Below are 21,180 nucleotides of genomic sequence, written 5' to 3'. Positions count from 1 at the left end.
CAGTAGTGCCCTTTCTATACATTACGCCACACAGTAGAGCACCTTATACACATGCCACATATTGGTAATGCATTTATACACATAATACCGCACAGTAATGCCCCTTACACATATGACACACATTATTAATTTATTTATATACATAATGCGCCTTATACATTATGCCAACCCTTATTAATGCCCTTATACACATAATTTCCCTTACACATATGGCGCACATTGTTAATGTCCTTATACACATAATGACACACATAATGTCCCTTACACATATACCGCACATTATTAGAGCCCTTATACACATAATGGCACACATAGTGCCCCTTACACATATGTTACACATTATTAATGGCCTTATACACATGACACATATAGTTCCTGGCGTGAGTCAACAGGCAGCTCTGCTAATGTAGGGTGCCTATTTTTTATGAAAATGCATTGCTATGTGGCTAGGATGCACAAGCAGCTTCTGCCGATTAAAATGATATCCGGCATGCCTATATACTGTATGCGACTGTGGCTGTATCTGCATATGAAATGCTACACACAGAATATAGGCATGCTGCATATCATTTTAATCAGCAGAAGCTGCTTGTGCTCCTAGGCATACCATATGTCCTAGGCAATTGCCTAGTTTGCCTATGCCTAGTACCGGCTCTGATCAACGTAAACATCTATTGGAAACAGTGAGCTGTGGAGAGTGAAGCAAACCCGCAAGGGTACAACTTGAGCCAACCTTGGTCCTCCCCCTGCCTAGCGGGTCACTGGTTGTGATGTCAGAGGTCCTTTAGGTCACTCAAATTTGGCTAAAGCAGCTAAAGTGTGTACTCCGAAAGAGTGTTTAGTGCCGCCGCTCACCTTGTCAGCAATCGGCGTACGAGGTTACATCCAGAAAATGTGGAGAAGATGATGTTCATTAAAATGAATTATAATCAATTCCTCCGCGGAGACATTGACCAGCAGCAATTGCCTCCACAAAGTACACAGGGAGCTGAGATGGTGGATTCCAGTGGGGACGAATTGATAATCTGTGAGGAGGGGGATGTACACGGTGATATATCGGAGGGTGAAGATGAGGTGGACATCTTGCCTCTGTAGAGCCAGTTTGTGCAAGGAGAGATTAATTGCTTCTTTTTTGGGGGGGGTCCAAACCAACCCGTCATATCAGTCACAGTCGTGTGGCAGACCCTGTCACTGAAATGATGGGTTGGTTAAAGTGTGCATGTCCTGTTTTGTTTATACAACATAAGGGTGGGTGGGAGGGCCCAAGGACAATTCCATCTTGCACCTCTTTTTTCTTTTCTTTTTCTTTGCATCATGTGCTGATTGGGGAGGGTTTTTTGGAAGGGACATCCTGCGTGACACTGCAGTGCCACTCCTAGATGGGCCCGGTGTTTGTGTCGGCCACTAGGGTCGCTAATCTTACTCACACAGTCAGCTACCTCATTGCGCCTCTTTTTTTCTTTGCGTCATGTGCTGTTTGGGGAGGGTTTTTTGGAAGGGCCATCCTGCGTGACACTGCAGTGCCACTCCTAGATGGGCCCGGTGTTTGTGTCGGCCACTAGGGTCGCTAATCTTACTCACACAGCTACCTCATTGCGCCTCTTTTTTTCTTTGCGTCATGTGCTGTTTGGGGAGGGTTTTTTGGAAGGGACATCCTGCGTGACACTGCAGTGCCACTCCTAGATGGGCCCGGTGTTTGTGTCGGCCACTAGGGTCGCTAATCTTACTCACACAGCTACCTCATTGCGCCTCTTTTTTTCTTTGCGTCATGTGCTGTTTGGGGAGGGTTTTTTGGAAGGGCCATCCTGCGTGACACTGCAGTGCCACTCCTAGATGGGCCCGGTGTTTGTGTCGGCCACTAGGGTCGCTAATCTTACTCACACAGCTACCTCATTGCGCCTCTTTTTTTCTTTGCGTCATGTGCTGTTTGGGGAGGGTTTTTTGGAAGGGACATCCTGCGTGACACTGCAGTGCCACTCCTAGATGGGCCCGGTGTTTGTGTCGGCCACTAGGGTCGCTTATCTTACTCACACAGCGACCTCGGTGCAAATTTTAGGACTAAAAATAATATTGTGAGGTGTGAGGTATTCAGAATAGACTGAAAATGAGTGTAAATTATGGTTTTTGAGGTTAATAATACTTTGGGATCAAAATGACCCCCAAATTCTATGATTTAAGCTGTTTTTTAGTGTTTTTTGAAAAAAACACCCGAATCCAAAACACACCCGAATCCGACAAAAAAAATTCGGTGAGGTTTTGCCAAAACGCGTTCGAACCCAAAACACGGCCGCGGAACCGAACCCAAAACCAAAACACAAAACCCGAAAAATTTCAGGCGCTCATCTCTACTTTTTTTATGGTCTGTACCGATTTTTTGCTCTCCAAACTTCCATTGAAAGTATAGGAAAAGGGGTATAGTCACGCCCCCTTTTCCCGTGACCACGCACCTTTCCTAATTTGTACCGATTTTTATGTGTAAAATGTTGGAGGGTATGCTGTTATGACAAATTCAGAAACTGGGCAGCCTTACTTCCTGCTGACTGTAATGACTGACAGGGAGGAGGATATTAGAACAGAAGCTGAGCAAGAAGGAGGAGAATGGAGGGGGTGGAGCCATAGCTTACAAACCTGTGTAAATGGTAGATATTAGATACAAGTGGGCTGACGGACCTGTGATTTCACAACCATATGACCCGCGGCTACAGGGGGAGGGACAAGGTCAGTGGGCTAGCACTTTTACTATCAACGTCAGAGCCGGCCCTAACCAATATGATGCCCTAGGCAAGATTTTGGCTGGTGCCCCCTAGCACCACCGCTAGTTCCACCTCTGACCCTGCACCCCTTTCCCAGCACCATCACCACCCACCCATAGCAGTCCTTTTTTTTGTTTTCCTACCCCCTGTAACTTAAATAAGAACAGTGTGCACATTTGGCGCACAGCCCAAAAAGGTATTTGTTTTTGCTGACATCGGGCATGGCCACACAATAGTAACCCCAATTCAAATTATGCCTCACAGTAGTGCTACTGTATTCTCAATTCATTATGTGATAGTGTCCCTTATTCACATTACATCACACAGTAGTACCACTTTACCTTATATACGTTACTCCTCACAGTAGTGCCCCTCATTCACATAACATCATACTGAATTCCTCCTTATTCACATTACACCACACCATATTGCTCTTTATTCTCATTACACCACACCATATTGCTCCTTATTCACATTACACCATACGATATTGCTCTTTATTCACATTAGACCACACAGTAGTGCCCTTTCTATACATTACGCCACACAGTAGAGCACCTTATACACATGCCACATATTGGTAATGCATTTATACACATAATACCGCACAGTAATGCCCCTTACACATATGACACACATTATTAATTTATTTATATACATAATGCGCCTTATACATTATGCCAACCCTTATTAATGCCCTTATACACATAATTTCCCTTACACATATGGCGCACATTGTTAATGTCCTTATACACATAATGACACACATAATGTCCCTTACACATATACCGCACATTATTAGAGCCCTTATACACATAATGGCACACATAGTGCCCCTTACACATATGTTACACATTATTAATGGCCTTATACACATGACACATATAGTTCCTGGCGTGAGTCAACAGGCAGCTCTGCTAATGTAGGGTGCCTATTTTTTATGAAAATGCATTGCTATGTGGCTAGGATGCACAAGCAGCTTCTGCCGATTAAAATGATATCCGGCATGCCTATATACTGTATGCGACTGTGGCTGTATCTGCATATGAAATGCTACACACAGAATATAGGCATGCTGCATATCATTTTAATCAGCAGAAGCTGCTTGTGCTCCTAGGCATACCATATGTCCTAGGCAATTGCCTAGTTTGCCTATGCCTAGTACCGGCTCTGATCAACGTAAACATCTATTGGAAACAGTGAGCTGTGGAGAGTGAAGCAAACCCGCAAGGGTACAACTTGAGCCAACCTTGGTCCTCCCCCTGCCTAGCGGGTCACTGGTTGTGATGTCAGAGGTCCTTTAGGTCACTCAAATTTGGCTAAAGCAGCATGTGGCCATGCTAAATTTGCTGGCCCAAATCATTTCATGTGGGACCGGACTAGACCACCATGCTGTGGAACCTCTGTAAGTGTGGTGCAGCAGCACACAGTTTGGGAAATGCTGGTACAGCTTTAATGATAGACTAGTACAGTACGTCTTCTCTCTGACTTGACAGTTCCTTTTTTTATTTTCACCTCCGATCCTTTCATCTACTTTCAGAGCTCTCTTATCAAATCTAATTGCAGTTTGACAATTCTCACAATACAATTGCTGGAGGCATGGCATAATGGCAAAGGTTATGTTTTATATAATTATGCTTGACATCACTGTGGCCATGGACAGACCGGAAATATGAAGAAGAGCAGGTACAGATGTAGCCTGCAACTGAGGAGGGGTATTATTAATCTATGTTTAGCATATGCATTTCCCTGTGCTAAAAGCAGTCACACACATACTGTACATATTTTATGTAAGCGCCTTTGTAAATAATCTTACCAGCTCGTTTCCTGTATGTCAATTCCCCACCCACTTCAGCTTCCCATTCATCCCAAAGATTCATAATATAAACATTTCTCTTGTATGCACAATGCACAGTTTCAGCCTGCTAATGCAATGCAAGTGTTTGGGTGTCATTTGATATTTCAAATTCTCTAGAACAGAGACATGTTGTTCAAATCCGGATAAGTAAAGGGGGGTACATACGGAGAGATCCGTGCTTAAATTCTGAGCAATCTGACTAGATTGCTTAGAAAGTAAGCACAGATCTCTCCGTGTGTATGTCCATAGCGATAGCGATGCGCGCCTGGATTTGGCATGAAAATGAATTGAAATTCTAATTTAATACAAATATATTAACATACTTTATAAAATAGAACTAATTCTGATTACATTTTTAAAGAGTTTTCTATTTTAAATGTGATTTTGGTAAGAAAGGAAAAAATAGATTTTAAAATAAAAGCAGTAAAAAAAGCACTTATCTAAAAATTGCTTGATTACTAAGCTTTTCCTGTAAATTTCCACAACTGAACATCTGAGCATCTTCCTGTTCTGTAAATTCCACAGAGATAATATCATTAATTCCCAGTGTAAATATTCGGAATACTGTAATGCAGCAATGTGAAAATCTAAAATAGAAATTTCCCAGTCTGCCATAGTTGAGAAGCTAAATCAACAAATTACAAAGATGAAAACTCCAAGTCATTAATCACAAACATCTTTTAAAGAATCTGTGTAGAAATAAACCCATTTGATAAATACAAGCGGAAACATAAACAAACAGATGAAGATTCCATTGCTTATAGGCCCTACACACTGGCGGATATATGCCACCGAGGTACCCGACAGCTGTTACGGCAAACAGACACCCGGTGTCGGCGGGGGAGAGGGGGGACATGACAGGGGGAGTAAAGTTTCTTTACTCCCCCTCACCTAGCCCTATAGCCCTGCATGCTAATATGGACGAGATTGTCCACATTGGCATGCATGTATAAACGACCCGCCACCAATGATGTATGAGCGCGGGGCCACGCATCGTTCATCGTTGGTGCCTACATACTGAAAGATATGAACAATATCTCATTCATTAATGAACGAGATCGTCCATATCTTTCAGTGTTATAGCTTAATGTAGGGTCCATTAGCTTGTATGTTGTCCACCAACATGATATCCAAAATATTCTGAAATATGGAATATTCCGAAATATGGAATTTTTTGAGTGAGAGTGAGATAGTGAAACCTTTGTTTTCTGATGGCTCAATGTACACAAACTTTGTTTAATACACACAGTTATTAAAAAATATTGTATTAAATGACCTTCAGGCTGTACATATAAGGTGTATATGAAACATAAATGAATTGTGTTTATGTACACACACTTTGTTTAATGCACAAAGTTATTGAAAATAGAATTTTAATTACCTACCGGTAAATCCTTTCTCTTACGTCCTAGAGGATGCTGGGGTCCACATTAGTACCATGGGGTTTAGACGGGTCCACTAGGAGCCACTGGCACTTTAAGAGTTTAATAGTGTGGGCTAGCTCCTCCCACTATGCCCCTCCTACCAGACTCAGTTTAGAAAATGTGCCCGGAGGAGCCGGTCACAGCTAGGGGAGCTCCATAGGAGTTTTTCTAGTTTTAGTATTTTTCTTAGAGTTAGGCACAGGGAGGCTGCTAGCAACAGCCTCCCTGCTTCGTGGGACTTAGGGGGGGAGTAGTGTCCAACCCTGAGAGGTTAATGGCCACTATCTCTGCTGACAGGACACTGAGCTCCTGAGGGTGATGATCGCTAGCCGCCCAAGGCGACCGCTCACTCCCGCAGCATGCCGCCACCAGTCCAGGGACTCTGTGTCTTATGCTGCAGAGGAAGTTTCTTCTCCAGAGGAATCCATTCCCTGTACCCAGGAATGTAATGTCTTGTCTCAGGTTTCTATCTCTGAGCCAGAATGGCTGACTTCAATTAAGGGAATGATCTCTCAGATTGCTACTAGGGTGGCCATACTGAGTCTGAAACACAGGTTTTAAAGAATTCTATAGCAGTTTGGTCAGGTTCTGTTCCTACTCCTTTTAAAGTCCCTAGCATATACCCACAGAAACGTGCGCTTGCCCAGATTATGAAAGCCGACACGGATACCGACTCTTATACAGTAGACGGTGATGGGGATGTGCTGAGGGGGGTGGCATCCCTTGCAAAGGGGGTGCAGCTCATGATTGAGGCCATTAGAGAATTATTAAACATTACTGACACACCACCTGAGCAGGGTGAGGAGGCTTACTTCACAGACAATAAGAAAGCCTCGCTAACCTTCTCTGAGTCTAAAGAATTAAACACTCTATTTGCAAAATCCTGGGAAACCCCGGAGAAAAAAATTTGGCTTTCCAAGAGGGTTCTGGTTGCTTTTCCCTTCCGTGAGGAGGATAGAAAAAAATGGGAAAACCCGCCCATAGTTGACGCATCGGTTTCCAGGCTGTCAAAAAAGGTAGTGTTACCTGTTCCCAGATCTACCGCATTAAAAGAACCGGCTGATCGTAAAATTGACACTACGCTCAAATCCATATACACTGCTTCAGGGGTGGCGTTAAGGCCTACTATTGCCTGTGCATGGATTTCTAAAGCTATAGTAAAGTGGTCAGGCACGTTACTAGAAGACTTAGATACAATGGATAGAAGTGACATTGAACTGTTTTTACGTAACATACAGGATTCTGCGGGTTTCATGGTGGAGTCCATGAAGGACCTGGGTACGCTGAATGCAAGAATATCTTCCATGTCGGTCTCAGCTCACAGGGGACTCTGGCTATGCCAATGGTCTGCAGACGTGGAATCCAGGAGAAGTGTGGAGAACCTACCCTTCACAGGTCAAGTTCTATTTGGGGAAGCGTTGGATGTGTGGATTTCCACGGGTACCGCGGGTAAGTCACATTTCCTTCCCTCAGCTGCTCCTTCTACGAAGAAACCATTTTCTTCCTCGGCATCGCAGTCCTTTCGGACCATGAAGATGCAAAAGTCCAAGCCTCCTACCACTTTCTTTAGAGGTGGTCGGGCAAAATACAAGAAGCTTGCTCCTGCACGTTCCCAGGACCAGAAGCCTGCTTCTGGTTCCTCAAAATCCTCAGCATGACGGTGGACCGCACAGCCTAGAGCAGGCTTTTTCAACCAGTGTGCCCGCCGCGACCAGTTGCAAGATGTGCCGCGGAGCCAGAGCAGCTTCCTGCACATTCTGAGTGAACTGTTGGCCCGGGCTCTTCTTAGAGGATCAGTTGTGCTTCGGCCGTGACCTATGCCTTGAAAACGGTGTGATATCATAGGTCACGACTGCCGTGTCTCACCACCCAGCCAGCCTACCCGCCTGCATACACATCTTCCAGTTCCCGCTTACATACTCAGCTTTCCTTGCCCACCCACATCCACACCTGCCTGACCGCCCACTGCTCAGTATTCGCAGAACTCCACTATAAACAACCCCCGTCACTGAGGGACAGGGAGGAGGACAGCTGATCATAATATTTGTTATTTTATTTCTCCTGTGGGGAACAATAGGATTTCAATAGGATTTATGTGGGGAGAATAAGAATTTATGGATTTATGTGGGGAGCAATGTGATTGGCCTACACAGAAAAAACAATGTATGTTATGGATATTTTTTTACTGTGAGGGCCAATATGTGTGTTCTGTTTTTTTTCTGTGGGGAACTGATGGTGTGCCTTGGCAATTTTAAAATATTGTTTGGTGTGCCGCAAGTAAAAAAAGGTTGAAAATCACTGGCCTAGAGAATGGGTTGGTGGGTGCGAGACTCAGGCATTTCAGCCACGTCTTGGTGTCGTCCGGCCTGGATCCCTGGGTACAGGATATTGTGTCCCAGGGGTACAGAGTCCAGACTGGAGTTTCAAGAACTCCCGCCTCACCGATTCTTCAAATCAGGCTTGCCAGCTTTACTGACAGACAGGGCTATCCTACAGGAAGCCATCCAAAAATTGGAAATGTCAGAGGTCGTTGTTCCAGTTCCACTTCATATGCAACACATGGGTTACTACTCAAACCTTTTCGTGGAACCGAAACCAGATGGTTCGGTCAGACCAATTTTGAACTTGAAATCGTTAAACCCTTATTTGAGGGAGTTCAAATTCAAAATGGAGTCTCTGAGAGCAGTGATCTCAGGTCGGAGGAGGGAGAGTTTCTGGTATCCCTGGATATCAAGGATGCGTACCTCCAGTGCCGTTTCTAGCGGCGGGCGAGCCGTGCAACCGCACGGGGCGCCCGCCGCGGCACTTTGTTACTCCTTCTCGCCTCTCCCGAGCGCTCCTGCTCGGGGGGCAGAGTTTCGCGGAATGACGCGTTGCGTCGTGAGTGACGTCACGACGCAAACGCGTCATTCTGCGAAACTCCGCCCCCCGAGCAGGAGCGCTCGGGAGAGGCGAGAACGAGAAGGAGATAAGCATGAAGGAGGAGGCGGCCGGCGCGAGGGACGTGAGGCGGCGGGACCGAAGAGCGGGAAGACGTAAGTATTCTCTCTCTCTCTCCCCCCCTCTCCCCCTTCCTTCCTCTCAACTTGAAACCTGCCTGCCGCTGCCGCACTGTGTAAAATGGGGACACCTGCCTTTGGGGATACCTGCCTGCCGCACTGTGTAAAATGGGGGCATCTGCCTGCGTACTGTGTAATATGGGGGCACCTGCCTGCGTACTGTGTAATATGGGGGCATCTGCCTGCGTACTGTGTAATATGGGGGCATCTGCCTGCGTACTGTGTAATATGGGGGCACCTGCCTGCGTACTGTGTAATATGGGGGCATCTGCCTGCGTACTGTGTAATATGGGGGCATCTGCCTGCGTACTGTGTAATATGGGGGCATCTGCCTGCGTACTGTGTAATATGGGGGCATCTGCCTGCGTACTGTGTTATATGGGGGCATCTGCCTGCGTACTGTGTAATATGGGGGCACCTGCCTGCGTACTGTGTAATATGGGGGCACCTGCCTGCGTACTGTGTAATATGGGGGCATCTGCCGCGCTGTGTAAAATGGGGATACCCGCCTGCCGCACTGTGTAAACTAGGGATACCTGCCTGCGTACTGTGTAATATGGGGGCATCTGCCTGCGTACTGTGTAAAATGGGGATATCTGCCTGCCGTGCTGTGTAAAATGGGGGCACCTGCCTGCCGCACTGTGTAATATGGGGATACCTGCCTGCCGGACTGTGTAATATGGGGGCACCTGCCTGCGTACTGTGTAAAATGGGAATATCTGCCTGCCGTGCTGTGTAAAATGGGGATATCTACCTGCCGTGCTGTGTAAAATGGGAATATCTGCCTGCCGTGCTGTGTAAAATGGGGATACCTGCCTGCCGCACTGTGTAAAATGGGGATACCTGCCTGCTGCACTTTGTAAAATGGGGGCACCTGCCTGCGTACTGTGTAAAATGGGGATACCTGCCTACCGTACTGTGTAAAATGGGGATACCTGCCTTCCGTACTGTGTAAAATGGGGACACCTGCCTGCCGCGCTGTGTAAAATGGGGACACCTGCCTGCCGCGCTGTGTAAAATGGGGATACCTGCCTGACGCGCTGTGTAATATGGGGACACTTGCCTGCTGTAATGTGTAAAAAGGGGACTTTTTTATTTTAATTTTTTTTCCCCTGTGGTGGGTGTGATGATATCAGATGAGGCCATGCCCACTTTAATGAGACCACGCCCATTTTAATCAGGCCACACACCCTTGTCGGGAGCGCGCGCGCCTATGGCGCGTGCATGCTTTTTCTTTTTATGGCTATATGGGGGGGGGCACACATTTTTTTTTTTTTAGAGCAATGGGGGGGGGGGGGCGCATTTTGAAATCTCGCACTGGGAGCCAAATTGTCTAGAAACGGCCCTGCGTACCTCCACATCCCGATTTGGCCGCCGCATCAGGCTTATCTCAGATTTGCACTGTTAGACAGTCACTATCAGTTTCAGGCACTGCCATTCGGGCTCTCCACAGCACCCAAGGTGATGGCAGGGATGATGGTTCTCTGCAGACAAGGAGTGAACATAATTCCATATCTGCTGATCTGCTTTCTTAGGGTTACTCAGATGGCCGTGGCCGACACACATGGTAGACAGGTGATCCAATGGGGTTCACTATGGTATGCCGGCGGTCGGGCTCCCAGCGACCAGCATACCGGCGCCGGGAGCCCGACCGCCGGCTTACCGACAGTGTGGCAAGCACAAATGAACCCCTTGCGGGCTCGCTGCGCTCGCCATGCTACGGGCACGGTGGCGCGCTACGCTATTTTATTCTCTCTCCAGGGGGGTCATGGACCCCCACGAGGGAGAATAAGTGTCGGTATGCCGGCTGTCGGGATCCCGTCAGTCGGCATACTGAAGACCACCCCTGAAACTATGAGGTGGGAGCAATGCAGGTCCCTGCAGCTGCTGGAAGCCTTCCTACTCATGTAATGGTGCTCTGCTCAAATATACATTGCGTTCCAGGCTCCTGCAACTCAGAGGTCTGGCTTTGTATAGAATATTATACTATATCATAGCCCTCGTGTACAGACTACCTCTTTTCCAGACAGCCTGATGCCAAATAAAGAGTCATTTGGGGGCTCTGTCTGTCATATAAGGTGCATATAGGGGTCTGACATAATGGTTATAAAGTGTTTTTTATTTTCTGTGGGAGCCAAAGTGTTTTCCTGTTCATGGGGCGCAGTTAGATTTGGGGGAGGGGAGACACTCCCAAAATTCTCACACAGGGTGGTTGTAGACCTAGGTCCTACACTGAAGAGAACTCTGCTAACTGAGACAGTGACTGATGGCTACAGTTATTTAGGAGAGTGCAGCAGAGGTGCTGTCTTCCTTCCTGAAGCTGTCTCATTTAACGGGTGGTCTTCAGGTTGCCGGCGGCCAGGCTCCCGGCGACTACCATACCGGCGCCGGAATCCCGACTGCCGGCATACCAACATCTTTTCTCTCTCTTGGGGGTCCCCGACTATCCTGGAGAGAGAATAGTGTTCACCACCATGCCCGCAAGGGGCTCATTTGCACTTGCCCATCTGTCGGTATGCCGGCGGTCAGGATCCCGGCGCCGGTATGCTGGTCGCCGGGACCGCCCGACCGCCGGCAAACCATACTACACCCCATTTAACAACTGCAGTCACATGATACACTCACACTGCATGGTGTTTTACTCAACTTCCTGTGCAACTATGGTGATAGAGAATCAGATATATGGGGCACAATAGTGGCCAGAGGGACAAGAGCTGGATGAAAGGGAGCATGTGATGGAAAAAATGGCAGGCAGAGTGGCATGTGAGAAAAAGGCTAATAGGCAATAGGGGGTATTTGGAAGAAAATCTAGTGGATAGGTGATGGCATGTGAGAGAAATGACAGTATGCAGGGGTGGCATGTAAGGTAAGAACTGGAGTGCAGAGTGGCATACAGTAAGTGAGAAAAACTGGTGGGCAAAGGGGTTTAAGAGGGTAAAGCAGACTGGCAGAAGGACAAGTGAGGTAAAAGCAGGCAGAGGGGCATGTGAGTAAAAAGCTGGTAGAGATTTATTTTTCTTACTCTCTTATTTAAAATACACAGGCACAATATATAGATAAGGGGCTGATTTATGAAGTATTTTTTCAAAATTGCAGTTTTCTCTATTTTTTTCTGTGAGTTACAAAACAAAAGTTTATTAAATATTGAGGGCCGATTCAATTCCGTGGACTTTAGAAGCACAAATTTGTACCTTAAAAATAATGCACACAGAAATCTGTGATGATTATGGCAATGTAGCCTGTTATTCTACAGTGCATGACCTGGGAAAAGTATATGAAAGAGTAGTAAAATCATCCTGAACCCCAAAAATGTACAAATAAGATAGTGGACCAGTATTAGAGGGCTGTCTGTGGCTATAAGTAAAGTATTGGATGTACTTTAACTTGGTCAGTGCAAATCAATGGTTGATTTTTAAGTATTTTAAAGCTGGTAGAAAAATGATAGACATGTTTTTAAAGCAATTTAAAGTATTTCCAGTATTATGCTGTACAGAAAACTGTCTGTAAAGTCATTTTTCAATGTTTTTTACAAGTTTATAAAATTATGGGGGAAAAAACACTTTTAGCTCCCATCTGTAAGGTCAAAATGCACTTTGCCATCAATACAACACCTCTGGGGGAATTCAGTTGTTTAATCGCGCCTGATCTCCTGTCTAAAGTGAGATTGTGGGGCGATATTTTGTTGTCCCCCGTTATTGCGCTGATCTCACCATTATCAGTTGGGTTAAACCGCATAAAGTGGCAAAACCCGACTTAACAAATGGGAGCCCAAACGGGTCACTTTTCGTACATTTCAGCTCACCACCCTTGTGGGTAGCGAGCGGAAATGAAGGTATCGTGCTTGCCGGCAGAAACATCTGAATAACTGCCGGCACGCGCAGGTGCGGGGACCCGTGATAACTTTTTTTCCACCCCCCGAGATGTATGCCCTATGTCATTTAACCCTGAGGTTCCCAAACTCCGCTATTACAGTCCAGATTTTAGGGATGTCTATGCTTGAGCACTTAGTACTGTACCTCAGTAAGTTTGATTATACCATCTGTGCACAAATATGATGTTGGTGACTCATCTTTCCTGCAGGTCCCAGCTACTGCTAAGCAACCGAGATGTTATGTCACTTCCGCACTATGCCCGATGGTCCTCGCCGGTCACTAGGCAACCGGGATGTCGGGTGGCCATGGGGAATCCATAGGCTGCTCTTACTGACAGCCGCCTCTGTGTGAGGTGTGCAGTGCTGCAGCTGCACATAGTTATTCATTAAGGTGTCCTTCCTCCTCCATCGCTGCTGATTGGTTCCAGTATCTCTTATAAGGCTATACATTCTGCAATGTCCTGCCAGTTACACTTTATGTGTTGTTGTAAATTGCTGGTCCGTGTCCTAGGTTACTGTACCTAGTGCTTGTCCTGTGGAAACTCTGCCCATTTGTGGATACTCTGCCCATCTGTAGTTAACACTCCTTGCCTTGCCCAAACCTCTGTGTACTCTCCCATTGGATTGTCACTGTGCACAACCTGCAAGTTACCATCCGCACAGTGCTTTGTACCAACTCACTGTAATTGCACCTGTATCTGCTGAGGTCCTGACTCAGACCTGCTTAACCCTTCTTACCTCAGTATGTTCCTACTCTATAAATTACTCCAGCCTAAGTTCTGTGGTCTCCAGCCAATTGATTAAGCCCCTACTGCTAGAGGTACAAGTCCTGGTGGCATCCTAAGAACCAATGTGTAAATTATTATTATTATTATTATTATTATTATTATTATCATCCCTTATTTATATTATTATTATTATTATTATTATTATTATTATTACATTTTATTTATAAGGTGCCACATGTGTTCTGCAGCGCCGTACAAAGGACAGTACAGGGAGACAAAACATAGCATTACAGTAAATAAATAACAGAAATAGAGTACAGGTAATATAGAGCACCACACATCCTCAAGACATAATACAGCTAAGATGTAAGTATTGAGGGAGTGATCATCGTACTACTAGGGGCTGGTGGCCATAGATGGAGATGAGCCTTTACTAGCAGGGTAAAGATGGTCGTTGAGTAGGGGAGAGCTGCGAATGAAATGTGTCAAGACGAGGGCTTAGATAACAAGAGGAAAGAGGGCCCTGCTCTGAAGAGCTAACAATCTAGTGGGGAGGGGCGACAGACAGATGATAAGAGGGGCCGGCAAGCGGGAGGTAGCCTGATGGCAGCAAGCAAAGCTGAGATGTTCACGGCATGAGGCAGGGGGGTGGAGGCGCGGCTTCAGGACTGGGTTATGCATCGGGAGGATATACTTTGATGAATAGGTGGGTTTTTAGTGCCCGTTTGAAGCTTTGCAAGGTCGGGGAGAGTCTAATGGAGCGGGGGAGTGCGTTCCACTGAAGGGGTGCAGCACGGGCATAGTCTTGAACACGAGCATGGGAAGCAGTGACCAGGGCAGTGGAGAGGCACCACCATGCAGTTAAGTTGAACATTTTAAAATCTTTTAGGAATTCTCACTGTGTGGAGGGGCTGGCTGGGTCCTCCCCTCCTTTCCCATATTCTCCTGCACCGCAGAAGTCACCGTCAGTCCCCACATCGCCGAGGGTGCCCATGTGGTGTGGCGCATCATCACTGGGCGACGTTGTGGATAAATGAGGAGCCGCAAAATCATACCAGGAGGCCAAGCTGCGGGGTATTTAAATCCCATCATTCGGGCCACCAGGGTTTTTTGTTTGTGAGCCGCCGAAGGAGAGTTTCCTGTGTCCCGGAGAATTGATGCTGGAGGTGCAGTTCGGGCCCCGCGGCAGATGGACAACGTGGATCGGCTGACCAGGTAAGCCCTTAGTGAGGATTTTCTTTGATCTGTGTTTGTGCTACTGCCATTTTGGTCATTCATTGCTACATAGTTACATAGTTAGTGAGGCTGAAAAGAGGCAAAATGCCCATCGGGTTCAACCTGTATCCGTATTAAGAAGTGCATATTATAGCCAAAATAATGGTTTCGTACCTATTGACAACTATATTTTGTATCACTCCCATATACATAATGTCAATATATTAAATGCTATAGCCTTGGACGCCTTTTTCAGCTAGAAAACTGTCCAATCCGTTTTTAAATGCATTTAAAGAGTTCGCCATTATCTTCCCTGGCAGGGAGTTCCAAATCCTTATTGTCCTTACGGTGTATGGAATTTTCTCTCCTCTAGCCTCAGTGAGTGCCCACGTGTCCTATACTGAGTTTTATTAATAAACAAATCCCCTACTAACTCTTTGTATTGACCCTTTACATATTTGAAGATATTAATAGTGTCTCCTCTAAGTCTCCTCCTTTCAATGGGAATACAAATTTAACCTAGTAAGCCTTTCCTCATACTCCAGTGTCTCTAACACTTTAATCAGTTTAGTAGCACGCCTTTGTACTCTATCGAACTCCCCGATATCTTTTTTATAATATGGTGCCTAAAATTGAACACAATATTCCAGATGCGGATGTACCAATGATTTATAAAGAGGCAGGATTACATCCTCGTCCCTTGACTCAATACCCCGTTTTATGCATGCAAGGACTTTACTTGCCTTCTTTGCCGCATTTTAACATTGTGTACTGTTATTAAGCCTATTATCTATGAGCACCTCCAAATCTTTTTCCACTACTGCTACCCTTATATTTTCCCCATTAAGAGTGTAGGATGCAAGTTTGTTTCTAATTGCAAAGTGCATAACTTTAAATTTTTTAATATTGAATCTCATTCCCCATTTAGACGCCCAAGTTTCAAATTTAAGCAAGTCATTCTGTAGAGACTCCACATCGATTTCTGAATTAATTACCTTACACAGTTTAGTATCATCTGCAAAGATTGACACTGTGCTTCCCAGGCCCATTCCTAGATCATTAATAAATATATTGAACAGTAGCGGGCCAATTACGTATTCCTCTGACTACTAGTGCCCAGCTGGAGAACATCCCATTAACTACTCGTTGTACCCTGTTATCCAGTATAATAGGGATAGTTCCGCAACAGGTTATTATTACAGACGTTGACCAATAATAGATCTTAGTCTGTAACCGACTAGTTTAAACTGATAATGTACACTGAGTGTACTAAACCAATTACACGTCGGTGGTGCTCCCAGAGTCAGTAGGTTTAGGCAGAAAAACAAGAGAGGAGAAAGACTCTATGTTGGGGCACTCTTTGTCAAAAATTAGACACTAAAACTTAACTTTTAATGGACATAATAAAATATAGTGACTCAAATATGAAAGATCATAAACATGAATATTAATGCATATTAATAATGCTTCTATTATAGGAATATATAAGTAAAGCGCCTTGGTGAAAATTATTTATAATTAGTACGTTAACTGGGGAAAAAACCTGTCTATAATGTAAGATAGGTTATATTTTTAATCCCAAAGGGATAATACCTCGGTTTAACTTCTCCATATTAAAATGCTCCAAGAAAAGGGAAGTGTGATATGGCAGATTAAAATGTTGCCTATATGGGTCCTTAAGCACCTACTGCTCTTATATTAAGGCGGTGGTGGTACAATTACATTTCCCCATGCTTGGCCCCTCCGTACATGATAGGCTAACGGCAAGGTGTACTAATCACTGTACGTTGCCTAGGTTAGCACTAGTTTATGGACTGATCTAAGCGTCCTTGGTGATCCTTGTGTAATGGAGGAAAAATGTGAGAAGGAAAGCTTGTTACTGATACAGAAACCGGAGTGATAAAAATAATAATAAATAATAATAAAACATTTAAATAAATAAAAATAATAATAATAATAAAAATAATAAATAATAAATAAAAAAAATGAAAATAAAAATAGAGAATAAAATATAAAAATTAAAAATTAGTAATAAAAATTTTGATAATAAACGGACCCATTTTCTCCTCATTATACAATAGTTAGATAATTATTGCACTGGATGATGGCTGGTCTAATGTAACACATAATCATGTACCATGCAGTGATAAATACGAAGAGATAGTGCGTGAGGATTTAGTAGCACCTTTCCCTAGAACTTAAAATAAGTATATTTATATATATGTATAGCAATAAATAAATATCCTGTAGCAATTGTAATGTTAATATGGAGGTAATATTAGATTAGGTTCACGGAGTGAAGGTGTAAAATAGTGAGCGAAACACAAACACAAAAAATGAAAAAAGTGAAATAAGTGAAAATCGTGAAAATATAGAATAATAAAAATAAATAAAATAATATATAATGATAAAAATAGAAATAAAAGGATTATATATTAAAATATTCCCTGTGCATATTTGTGGGTGCACCTAAAAGTGCATGTGTGAACATACATGCATAGTCATCAGACTGTGCCCTTGACCTAGACATACTAGCATGTTTTCGAAGAGAGACCTTAAAGTTGTGATTAAATGTGACACTGGAATAAGATAAGATTATATTTAAAAAAAATAATAATAAACAAATATAGCAATATCAGCATAAAGACCTGGTGCTATAACGTGCACATGGTGAAATGTGCGTGTAAGAACTATGTGGTGAAGCCTGTGCAGAAATAACCGTGATTAGACGTGATAACGACTGTGATTAGTATAAAAAATGTATTATTATTATTATTATGCTCTATTGGCGAGTATATATAGATGGATAGTGAGTATGCACGGTGAGAAGTATAACAATTTTGAGATATACCTAGATGTTAATATATATGATTAGATAAACATCCCATAGTTGATGTATTCATTCAGGCCATGAGGTGTCAGACTGTTGAGGTTGTAGGTCCACTCCGATTCTCTTTTCAGGAGTTTCTGGGTTAAATTTCCTCCTCGCATTCCTAGTTTAATTTGTTCTAGGCCGAAAGCTGTTATTTCCCTAGGATTACTCTTGTGATAATGGTGAAAGTGTCTAGCCACCGATGTTAATTTCCTCATTTTGGCTAGATCCGTGGCACTATTCCTTATGGTGCCTGCATGTTCTAAGATACGAAGTTTAAATTTTCTAGTTGTCATTCCTACATAGCGTAGTCCACATGTGCAGACAAGACAGTAGACCACCCCTATTGAATTACAGTTGATGAACTGATTGATGTTTTTTATGTTTCCATATCTGTCTATGACACTGGTGGTCTTTGTCATAAAAGTGCATGCTCTACATTCCCCGCATGGGTAAGAGCCAGTAATGGCCGGTGTACGTTTAGGATGACTGATGAAATGACTCGAGACTAAGTGATCTTTCAGATTGCTGGATCGTCTCCAACTCATCGAGGGTTTGGTCTCAAGATTTTTAGCCAGATCATCGTCCAGTAAAAGTACTGGCCAATGTTTCTCAATGGAGTCTCTGATTTCCTTCCATTCTCTACAGAACGTTCCTACAAATCTAAGTTTGTTATCTGATGTTTGCTTATCTTTCTCTTTCTGTCCACTGGAAAAAATTAGAGAATCCCTTGCAGTTGATAATGTTTGTTGTTTGGCTTTTTTGATAGATCTACCGCTGTATCCTCTTTCCTTAAGTCTGGATGAGAGGTCCTCGCATTTTTCCTTAAAGGTGGTAGTGTCTGAACAATTTCTCCTGAGGCGCAAAAATTCCCCTTTAGGGATGTTTTCAACTGTCGGTGGGAAATGAGCGCTTGTTTGGTGGAGTACACTGTTAGAGGCTGTAGCTTTGCGATATAGTTTTGTATGCACCTGTCCCATCATGTCTTTGTACACAGTGAGGTCCAGGAAAGGAATGGAAGATTCACTTATGTGGTGGGTTAGTTTCAAATTCAAGTTGTTATTGTTTAACGTATCAATGAATTTTAAAAGGGATGATCTATCCCCTTCCCATATCATGAAAATATCATCGATATATCTCCACCATACCGTGATGAATTGTGTGTATATCTCATTAATGGGATTGTGCACTATATCCCTCTCCCACCAGCCTATATATAAGTTGGAATAGGTGGGAGCACAGGCCGCCCCCATTGCTGTGCCCCTAGTTTGAAGGAAAAAGCGATCATGGAACGTAAAATAGTTCCTTGTGAGGACGAATGTTAGAAGTTGGATCAGAAAATCGTTGAATTCGTTCTGTCCCTCCATATCCAGGAAATATTTCACAGCCCGTAGTCCTGCTTCATGATCGATGCTAGTGTATAGGGACTCAACGTCCAGTGTTACCAAGAGATGTTTTTCTTCTAGCTTCACGTCATGAAGTCTCTGTAACACGTCCATCGTGTCCTTGAGATATGATGGAAGAGTTAACACATACTTCCTCAGATGTAGATCTAAGAAGGTACTAGGTTTCTCCAAAAGTCCATTTTGGCCTGATACAATTGGTCTACCTGGCGGTGTGATGATGTTCTTGTGGACTTTGGGCAAGAGATAAAGTGTAGGCGTCTTTGGATTGTTGGGTGACAGATATTTAAGTTCTTGGCTCGTGATTGTGCCTATTGATTGTGCACTGTTAAGGATTCTCTTTAGTTCTGCTGTATATTTGTCTGTTGAGTTGAATAGTACGGGCTTATAGCAATCTTGGTCTCCTAATTGTCTCATCGCTTCTTTAATGTACATGTGCACCGGCCATAACACGATGTTACCACCTTTATCCGATGGTTTTATTACAATATCTGTCCATGACCCAATTTCTTTAAGTGCTTGTCTTTCTTGCTTGTTGAGATTATCTGTCTTTTTCATCTTGATTTTGGATTTTTTATGTATATGATCAAGGTCTCTAGAGATAAGTTCCTTAAAGACTCTTACTTCTGGGCAGACATTCTCTGTTGGAAAGAAGGTAGATTTGATCTTGCACTTGGGTCTAGTTATTTGGTCTTGGTTCTCAGATTGAAGTTCCTCCAGGATGGCTATGGCTTCCAGATCTTCCGTTGTGGTCATTTGTTCTTCTGCGATGAGATCTTCTGAGACTGAGTCATCTCTCTTTTTAGCGAAGAATTTCTTTAGTAAGAGTTTGCGACCAAAGAGCTTGAGGTCTATATAGATATTTATATCTTGCATATTTTCACAAATGCTCTCTCATCCACTAATCTGGACAGCAGAAGCACTTTGGTAGTCATACTCTCTCATTCAGCAGATTACGGCCATACTCCACAGGATACACCTGATCTCGTCCGATCTTGGAAGCTAATCTGTGGTAGGCCTGGTCAGTAATTGTTTGGGGGACCAGCAGTGAACACCAGGTGCAGTAAACAACCCAGCTGAACAGCAGAAGTAAGACACCCTTTCTTTTTATTCTATCTATTTCTCTTATCTCTATTTGAATTCATATACCTAATTTTTACTACATCACATGATTGCTGAATATGCTATACTTTCATTTATAACACATCTCCATACCAAACCAGCAATCTCGTGTTTTCAGATTCTTGCCTGTTGCAAAAGACTAATAATACAATATTTACCGAAGTAAAAGCCTTTTGGTAACACCACCGCCTTAATATAAGAGCAATAGGTGCTTAAGGACCCATATAGGCAATATTTTAATCTGCCATATCACACTTCCCTTTTCTTGGAGCATTTTAATACGGAGAAGTTAAACCGAGGTATTATCCCTTTGGGATTAAAAATATAACCTATTTTACATTATAGACAGGTTTTTTTTCCCAGTTAACATACTAATTATAAATAATTTTCACAAAGGCGCTTTACTTATATATTCCTATAATAGAAGCATTATTAATATGCATTAATATTCATGTTTATGATCTTTCATATTTGAGTCACTATATTTTATTATGTCCATTAAAAGTTAAGTTTTAGTGTCTAATTTTTGACAAAGAGTGCCCCAACATAGAGTCTTTCTCCTCTCTTGTTTTTCTACCCTGTTATCCAGCCAATTTCCTATCCATGTACAAATAGTATTTCCTAGTCCAAGTTTCCTTAATTTGATGATCAGTCTCTTTTGAGGCACTGTATCGAAGGCTTTTGCAAAATCTAAAAAGACCACATCCACTGCTTTACCCTGGTCGAGATTATAGCTCACTTCCTCATAGAAGCTAATTAAGTTAGTTTGACACGATCTGTCCCTCACAAACCCATGCTGACTATTGGTAATAAACTTAGAATTCCGCAGATAATCCTCTATGCTATCCCTCAAAATTCCTTCCAATATTTTACCC

General features: G+C 43.6%; 1 pseudogene; it reads left to right on the top strand.

Moving 5' to 3' along the window:
- The first annotated feature begins 20,134 nt into the window (after window positions 1-20,134).
- On the top strand, window positions 20,135-20,253 carry LOC134937520 (5S ribosomal RNA; annotated as a pseudogene).
- Window positions 20,254-21,180: the final 927 nt, after the last annotated feature.

The sequence above is a fragment of the Pseudophryne corroboree genome, chromosome 6, assembly GCF_028390025.1.
Source record: "Pseudophryne corroboree isolate aPseCor3 chromosome 6, aPseCor3.hap2, whole genome shotgun sequence".
In the NCBI taxonomy this organism is placed as follows: Eukaryota; Metazoa; Chordata; class Amphibia; order Anura; family Myobatrachidae; genus Pseudophryne; species Pseudophryne corroboree.
This window is presented reverse-complemented; position numbering and strand designations above follow the sequence as displayed.